This window comes from Oncorhynchus mykiss, chromosome 2 (genome assembly GCF_057628025.1).
Source record: "Oncorhynchus mykiss isolate SJ-2025 chromosome 2, ASM5762802v1, whole genome shotgun sequence".
Lineage (NCBI taxonomy): Eukaryota > Metazoa > Chordata > Actinopteri > Salmoniformes > Salmonidae > Oncorhynchus > Oncorhynchus mykiss.
Window position 1 is genome coordinate 43,322,635 of NC_143023.1, and position 9,574 is coordinate 43,332,208.

The 9,574-nt window shown below is 41.7% G+C and overlaps 1 long non-coding RNA gene across 1 annotated transcript; it reads right to left on the reverse strand.

Moving 5' to 3' along the window:
• Window positions 1–1,688: 1,688 nt before the first annotated feature.
• On the reverse strand, window positions 1,689–5,752 carry LOC149985111 (uncharacterized). The gene is made up of 2 exons (XR_016486764.1): window positions 5,027–5,752; window positions 1,689–4,658 (listed from the first exon to the last, which is right to left on the reverse strand). It is a non-coding gene; the product is annotated as an uncharacterized LOC149985111 (long non-coding RNA).
• Window positions 5,753–9,574: the final 3,822 nt, after the last annotated feature.

The window sequence follows — 9,574 nt, forward strand, 5'->3', positions numbered from 1 at the left end:
AAATGCAAATAGTCTGGGTAGCCATTTGATTAGATGTTCAGGAGACTTATGGCTTGGGAGTAGAAGCTTTTTAGAAGCCTCTTGGACCTAGACTTGGCACTCCGGTACCGCTTGCCATATGATAGCAGAGAGAACAGTCTATGACTAGGGTGGCTAGAGTCTTTGATAATTTTTAGGGCCTTCCTCTGACACTGCCTGGTATAGAGGTCCTGGATGGCAGGAAGCTTGGCCCCTCTGATGTTCTAGGCTGTACACACTACCCTCTATAGTGCTTTGTAGTAGGAGGCCGAGCATATTTCATAACAGGCAGTGATGCAACCAATGGTGCAGCTGTAGAACTGTTTGAGGATCTGTAGGACCCATGCCAAATCTTTTCAGTCTTCTGAGGGGGAATAGGTTTTGTTGTGCCCTCTTCACGATTGTCTTGGTGTGCTTTGACCATGTTCATTTGTTGGTGATGTGGACACCAAGGAACTTGAAGCTCTCAACTTGCTACACTGCAGCCCCGTCGATGAGAATGGGGGCATGCTTGGTCCTCCTTCTCCTGTAGTCCACAATCATCTCCTTTGTCTTGATCACGTTGAGGGAGAGGTTGTCCTGGCACCACACGGCCAGGTCTCTGACCTCCTCCCTATAGGTTGACTCGTTGTGGTCGGTGATCAGGCCTACCACTGTTGTGTCATCTGCAAACTTAATGATGGTGTTGGAGTCGTGCCTGGCCATGCAGTCATGAGTGAATAAGGAGTACGGGAGGGGACTGAACACACATCCCTGAGGATCAACGTGGTGGATGTGTTGTTACCTACCCTTCCCACCTCGGGGTAGCTAGTCAGGAAGTCCAGGATCCCTTTGCAGAGGGTGTGTCAGGCTGTGGGTAACTGGAGCATGTAAACAGGTGGAGGAGAGCAGAGATTAGTGCACAAAGTCATTTATTCCACAAACAGCACCAGTATAAAACAAATACTAAAGCTGCGTGAAATTACCGGTCACTCGTAAATAACGGGCGCAATAACGAACCCAGCAAACAAATACCAGCCAACAAGTAACGACCTGAACATTATATACAAACACGCAGGAAACAGAGGGTTAAATAATGAACATGTAATTGGGGAATATTAACCAGGTGTGTAGAAAACAAAGACAAAACAAATGGAAAATGAAAGTGGATCGGCGATGGCTAGAAAGCCGGTGATGTCGACCAACGAATGCCGCCCGAACAAGGAGAGGGACCGACGTTGGCAGAAGTTGTGACAGGGAGATGTTAGCTTATTGATGAGCTTTGAGGGCACTATGGTGTTGAACGCTGAGCTGTAGTCAATGAAAAATGTTCTTACCTAGTTGTTCCTTTTGTCCAGGTGGGAAAGCGAAGTGTGGAGTGCAATAGAGATTGCATCCTCTGTGGATCTGTTGGGGCAGTATGCAAATTGGAGTGGGTCTAGAGTTTCTGGGATAGCGATATTGATGTGAGCCATGGCCAGCCTTTCAAAGCACTTCATAGCTACAGACGTAAGTGCTATCGGTCGGTAGTCATTTAGGCAGGTTACCTTACTGTTCTTGGTCACGGGAAATATGGTGGTATGCTTGAAACATGTTGGTATTACAGACTCGGTCAGGGATAGGTTGAAAATGTCAGTGAAGACACTTGCCAGTCGGTCAGCGGATGCTCGGAGTACACGTCCTGGTAATTTGTCTGGCCCTGAAGCCTTGAATGTAGACCTGTTTAAAGGTCTTACTCACATCGGCTGCGTGATCACACAGTCGTCCGGAACAGCTGATGCTCTCATGCATGTTTCAGTGTTACTTGCCTCGAAGAGATCATAGAAGTCATTTAGCTTGTCTGGTAGGCTCGTGTCACTGGGAGATCTCGGCTGTGTTTCCCTTTGTAGTCTGTAATAGTTTTGCAAGCCCTGCCACATCCGACGAGCGTAGTACGATTCAATATTCGTCCTGTATTGATGCTTTGCCTGTTTGATGGTTTATCGGACGGCATTGCAGGATTTCTTATAAGCTTCTGGGTTAGAGTCCCGCTCATTGAAAGGGGCAGCTCTACCCTTTAGCTCAGTGTGGATGTTGCCTGTAATCCATGGCTTTGGGGTATGTACGTACAGTCACTGTGGGGATGACGTCATCGATGCACTTATTAATGAAGCCAGTGACTGATGTGGTGTACTCCTCAATGTCACCGGAGGATCCCAGAATATATTCCAGTCTGTGCTAGCAAAACAGTCCTGCAGCTTAGCATCTGCTTCATCTGACCACTTTTTTATTGACCGAGTCACTGGTGCTTCCTGCTTTAATTTTTGCTTGTAAGCTGGAATCAGGAGGATAGAATTACGGTCAGATTGGCCAAATGGATTGCGAGGGAGAGATTTGTACATGTCTCTGTGTATGGAGTAAAGGTGGTCCAGAGTTTTATCCCTCTGGTTGCACATTTAACATGCTGGTGGAAATTTGGTAAAACCGATTTAAGTTTCACTGCATTAAAGTACCCGGCCACTAGGAGTGCCACCTCTGGATTAGCGTTTTCCTGTTTACTTATGGAGGTATGCAGCTTATTGAGTGTGGTCTTAGTGCCAGTATCGGTCTGTGGTGGTATGTAGACAGCCACGAAAAATACAGATGAAAAGTCTCTCGGTAGATTGTGTGATCTACAACTTATCATGAGATACTCTACCTCATGCAAGGAAAACCTCAAGACTTAGATAACATCTGGTGCACGATGTTTACAAATATACGTAGACCGCCACCCCTTGTTTTACCAGGGGCTGCTGTTCAATCCTGCCGATACAGTGTGAAACCCGGCAGCTGTATGTTGTTCATGTCGTCGTTCAGCAACAACTCGGTGAAGCACAAGATATTACAATTTTGGTAGTTTTGTCTTGCTCGTAGGTCATTGATTTTATTTTCCAATGATTGCATGTTTGCCAGTATAACAGATGGCAGTTGGGGTTTACTCACTCGCCTACGAATTCTCAGAAGGCAGCCCGACCTCTTCTCTTCATGAAAAATGACGGGGATTGGGGCCTGTTCCCGGGAAAGGAGTATATCCTTCACATCAGACTCGTTAAAGGAAAAGCTTCTACCAGTTCGTGGTGAGTAATTGCTGTTTTGATGTCCAGAAGTTATTTTTGTTCATAAGAGATGGTAGCAGCAACATTATGTACAAAATAAGTTTTAAAAAAATAATTTAAACAATGCAAAAAAAATAACAGTTGGTTAGGAAAGCGTAAAATGTCTGCCATGCTCTCAGGAGCTATTCTACTACTGCTTAACTCTTGATACTAGCCATCCCGGATCCGGGATCGTGAATACAGCCTCAAGCTCATTACCATAACGCAACGTTAACTATTCATGAAAATCGCAAATGAAATGAAATAAATATGCTAGCTCTCAAGCTTAGCCTTTTGTTAACAACACTGTCATCTCAGATTTTCAAAATATGCTTTTCAACCATAGCAAAACAAGCATTTGTGTAACAGTATTGACAGCTAGCATAGCTAGCGTAGCATTTAGCGGGCAACATTTTCACAAAAACAAGAAAACCATTCAAATAAAATAATTTACCTTTGAAGAACTTCGGATGTTTTCAATGAGGAGACTCTCAGTTAGATAGCAAATGTTCAGTTTTTCCAAAAAAGATTCTTTGTGTAGGAGAAATCGCTCAGTTTTGTTCAAAACCGAAAAGAAAAAAAAAGAAAAAAAACCCCGAAAATTCAGTCATCCAAATTAACTCCATAATATCGACTGAAACATGGCAAACGTTGTTTAGAATCAATCCTCAAGGTGTTTTTCACATATCTCTTCGATGATATAACGTTCGTGGAAGTCTGCTTTCTCCTCTGAATCCCATGGAAGAATGCTTGCAGCTGAAGATTACGCACCAATTTCGACAGGGACACCGGGGAGACACCTGGTAAATGTAGTCTCTTATGGCCAATCTTCCAATGATATGCCTACAAATACGTCACAATGCTGCAGACACCTTAGGGAAATGGCAGAAAGTGTAGGCTCGTTCCTGGCGCATTCACAGCTATATAAGGAGTCAATGGAAAACAGCGCCTCAAAAAACTTTTGCTCACTTCCAGTTTGAAGTTTCATCTTGGTTTCGCCTGTAGCATCAGTTCTGGGGCACTCACAGACAATATCTTTGCAGATTTGGAAACGTCAGAGTGTTTTCTTTCCAAAGCTGTCAATTATATGCATAGTTGAGCATCTTTTCGTGACAAAATATTGCGCTTAAAACGGGAATGTTTTTCATCCAAAAATGAAATACTGCCCCCAGAGGTTCAAGAGGTTAACCTTTCTGGTCTCCCCATCCCGGATCCGAGATCGTGAATACAGACTCAAGCTCATTACCATAACGCAACGTTAACTATTCATGAAAATCGCAAATGAAATGAAATAAATATGCTAGCTCTCAAGCTTAGCCTTTTGTTAACAACACTGTCATCTCAGATTTTCAAAATATGCTTCTCAACCATTGCAAAACAAGCATTTGTGTAACAGTATTGATGGCTAACGTAGCATTTAGCATTAGCATTCAGCTGGCAACATTTACACAAAAAAACAGAAAAGCATTCAAATAAAATCATTTACCTTTGAAGAACTTCAGATGTTTTCAATGAGGAGACTCTCAGATAGCAAATGTTCAGTTTTTCCTGAAAGATTATTTGTTTAGGACAAATCGCTCCGTTTTCTGCGTCACGTTTAGCTATGAAAAAACCCCTGTATCCAGGATTGTGTAAATCTATCAGCAAGCTCATTAGCATAACACAACGTTAACTATTCATGAAAATCGCAAATGAAATGAAATAAATATGCCATCTCTCAAGCTTAGCCTTTTGTAAACAACACTGTCATCTCAGATTTTCAAAATATGCTTCTCAACCATAGGAAAACAATCATTTGTGTAAAAGTAGCTAGCTAGCGTTAGCATTTCGCGTTAGCATTTAGCGTTAGCATTAGCGTTAGCATCCAGCACGCAACATTAACAAAAACATAAAAGCCTTCAAATAAAATCATTTACCTTTGAAGAACTTCTGATGTTTTCAATGAGGATACTCTCAGTTAGATAGCAGATGCTCAGTTTTTCCAAAAAGATTCCTTGTGTATTAGAAATAGCTCCGTTTTATACATCACATTTGGCTACCAAAAAAAATCCGAAAATTCAGTCCTCAAAACGCAAACTTTTTTCCAAATTAACTCCATAATATCGACTGAAAACATGGCAAACGTTTAGAATCAATCATCAAGGTGTTTTTCACATATCTCTTCATTGATACATCGTTCTTGGACACATGCTTTCTCCCCTGAATCAAATGGTAAAGTAGAAGCAGCTGCTAATTGCGCACCGAATTCGACGCAGGACACCAGGCGGACACTTGGAAAATGTAGTCTCTTATGGTCAATCTTCCAATGATATGCCTACAAATACGTCACAATGCTGCTAAGACCTTGGGCGAACGACAGAAAGTGTAGGCTCATTCGTTGCGCAATCACAGCCATATAAGGAGAGAATGGAAAACAGAGCTTCAGAAATTCTGCTAATTCCTGGGTGATCCATCATCTTGGTTTCGCCTGTAGAATGAGTTCTGGGGCATTTACAGACAAAATCTTTGCAGATTCTGAAACTTCAGAGTGTTTTCTTTCCAAAACTGTCAAGAATATGCATAGTCGAGCATCTTTTCGTGACAAAATATCGCGCTTAAAACGGGAACGTTTTTTATCCAAAAATGAAATAGCGCCCCTAGAGCTCTAACAGGTTAAAATATGTTTGTTTAGCTAATAAGATGAAAGCATTATCTTGAACTACGTTTGGGTACCTTGTTAACATTTCAACATGAAAAGTTGTGTCTTAAATGTTTTGACATTTTCGAAATATACAGAACAAAAATATAAATACAACATGCAACAATCTCAAAGGCTTTACTGAGTTACAGTTCACAAGGAAATCAGGCAATTGAAATATCTGGATATTGGTGGGAACTGGAACACGCTGTCGTACATGTCGATCCAGAGCATACCAAACATGCTCAATGGGTGACATGTCTGGTGAGTATGCAGGCCATGGAAGAACTCTGACATTTTCAGCTTCCAGGATTTTGTACAGATCCTTGCGACATGGGGCCATGCATTATTATGAGGTGATGGAGGCGGATATATGGCATGACACGTCATGGTATCTCTGCGCATTCAAATTGCCTTCATTAAAAAGCAATTGTGTTCATTGTCCGTAGCCCATATCATAACCCCATGCCACTATGGGGCACTTTGTTCACAACATACAGTGGTTCCTCAGTTTAATGTTTTTAGATTATGTCTAGGGACTTAGAGGTCATTTGTGGTTTAGTACGTTACCCTGCGTCACTGATTCATTGCTCCAGACCTACGCTAGGGGGAGGTAGATTGCAGACTATGCATTTGGGTCCCAAGGCCTAATGTGTCTCTACCTGACAATGAATGGGCGAAGTTATACTTAAATCTGAACTGGTTTTGCAGCACGTAGATTCCAGATTGCCTTTGCCGATCTCTCATCTTCAACTGTCAGTGAGTCAATGGCTTGAATAGTCTCGCTGGAAATGGAATACCATGGTAGATGCAGTGTTTTTGGTTGATTGCCAGGCGGCATTGGTGAAGAGTCAGGTGTAGAGCGACCTGTTTAAATTATATGAGCAAAAAATCTACAATTTAATTTGGAATGGCAAGCCAGACAAGACTAAAAGGGCCTATTGTCTCACCCCATGTTCAAGAATGGCCCCCATTATTCAGATTGTAACCGCTCACTTTTGGTTATTTGAAAACAAAATAATCTCTAAAATATCGTTATTTTCTAAACAAGGACTTGAAAATGGGATTGTGAACGTTTCCAGTCCGAGAATGGATTAATTACAGTCATTTATCATTCGCCAATTATGGGCTATTAGCAGGACAATAGACTCTTGCCAATATGGAGGATAGGGGGAGAATTGTATTGTTAAGGATGAATGTTTTCAGTTGATGGGTTCAGATGGGTTTAAATCAGGAGACCTACATGTAGAGATCATTTTTTCTTCATTTAGATATGCTGTAGGCCTACCGTAGGTGTTGTAGGTTATTTATGTTTATTTAACCTTTATTTTACTACTTAAAGGTCTACTTTGCAGTCATTGTAAATAAGAATTTGTTCTTAACTGACTTGCCTAAAATATATTCAGTGGGGCAAAAAAGTATTTAGTCAGCCACCAATTGTGCAAGTTCTCCCACATAAAAAGATGAGAGAGGCCTGTAATTTTCATCATAGGTTCACTTCAACTATGACAGACAAAATGAGAAAAAAAATCCAGAAAATCACATTGTAGGATTTTAAATTAATTTATTTGCAAATTATGGTGGAAAATAAGTATTTGGTCACCTACAAACAAGCAAAATTTCTGGCTCTCACAGACCTGTAACTTCTTCTTTAAGAGGCTCCTCTGTCCTCCACTCGTTATCTGTATTAATGGCACCTGTTTGAACTTGTTATCAGTATAAAAGACATCTGTCCACAACCTCAAACAGTCACACTCCAAACTCCACTATGGCCAAGACCAAAGAGCTGTCAAAGGACACCAGAAACAAAATTGTAGACCTGCACCAGGCTGGGAAGACTGAATCTGCAATAGGTAAGCAGCTTGGTTTGAAGAAATCAACTGTGGGAGCAATTTTTAGGAAATGGAAGACATACAAGACCACTGATAATCTCCCTCGATCTGGGGCTCCACGCCGTGGGGTCAAAATCATCACAACAATGGTGAGCAAAAATCCCAGAACCACACGGGGGACCTAGTGAATGACCTGCAGAGAGCTGGGACCAAAGTAACAAAGCCTACCATCAGTAACACACTACGCCGCTTCGTAAGAAGTGGCTTCGTAAGAAGTGGCTTCGTAAGAAGCATTTCAAGGTCCTGGAATGGCCTAGCCAGTCTCCAGATCTCAACCCCATAGAAAATCTTAGGAGGGAGTTGAAAGTCTGTGTTGCCCAGCAACAGCCCCAAAACATCACTGCTCTAGAGGAGATCTGCATAGAGGAATGGGCCAAAATACCAGCAACAGTGTGTGAAAACCTTGTGAAGACTTACAGAAAACTTTTGACCTCTGTCATTGCCAACAAAGGGTATATAACAAAGTATTGAGATAAACTTTTGTTATTGACCAAATACTTATTTTCCACCATAATTTGTAAATAAATTCATAAAAAATGCTACAATGTGATTTTCTGGAGAAAAAAAATATCATTTTGTCTGTCATAGTTGAAGTGTACCTATGATGAAAATTACAGGCCTCTCTCATCTTTTTAAGTGGGAGAACTTGCACAATTGGTGGCTGACTAAATACTTTTTTGCCCCACTGTGTATGGGAGGTGGGTGCTATTGGTGGTTCTGTCATTTTCAATCAACAGGCAGACAGTCGCGGAATGGAGACTTGAAGATGGTAAATGCAAAGTCCACCCAAAGCTGCTCTCTTCGCTCCAGGAGCGTTTGCAGTGCTAGTGCATGTACTGCATCTTTGTATCTCACTGCGCCAAGAATGATATGGCAAGCAGAGTTTCTTTGCAGATTAGAATAAACATGACAATAACAGTATCTTTAGATAATGTAATGAAAAGTGGGATATTGGACATGGAGAACATCAGATGGATCCAGGTCTGGGGAAAGGATACGGTCAGCTTCTCGGAGCATGGCATAACCCTTAGATCCCCGAGAACAGGAGCAGAGTAAAATAAAAAGGGGAGGAGATAGAGGTGTAGAAGGATGCAGAAAGAAAACACACAGGTTACAGGTAGATCAGGGGCACGTTGAGCAGGACACAACATTTTGGTCATCCATTGCTTACACCTATCCAACACGCTAAGGTCTACACAAGTTCATAGGGTCTAAGGGATTGATTTGGGATTCAGGGACAGGCTCTTTCTCAATTTGTCTTTCTTTGATTCCTCACTTCCTTTCTCTCTGCCTCCTTTTCAAAACATTTGGAGGAAAATATCTGAGATTCCTCGCCTCAAACCTCCTACAATCCATTCTGAAGAAGCGAGAGGATGCAAGGTTGTAAAATCTGAAAAGAGACACAATCACTGAATGCTGTCACACAACTATAATTCTGTGGGAAAATTAGGAAAAACTCCTGTGCACGTGCACAGATTCTTACCATTATCTGTATGGGTGTTGAGAAATTTGCTTTGCCTTCATGTTGCAATATTGTTTCAAAAAAATAATTATATATATTAACCTTTATTTAACTAGGCAAGTCAGTTAAGAACAAATTATTATTTTCCAATAATGGACTAACCCTCCCCTAACCCGGACGACGCTAGGCCAATTGTGCGCCGCCCTATGGGACTCCCGATCACAGCCAGGTTGTGATACAGCCCGCGATCTAACCAGGGTCTGTAGTGACGCCTCTAGCACTGATATGCAGAGCCTTAGACTGCTGCGCCACTCGGGAGCCCTATATCTCACACTAATGCTTGTGTTCACATCATATCACTGAGTCTGCGTTTAAATATATGTATTATGTACATAAACACATACATTCACTCACCCATTTATCAGGAGATGAC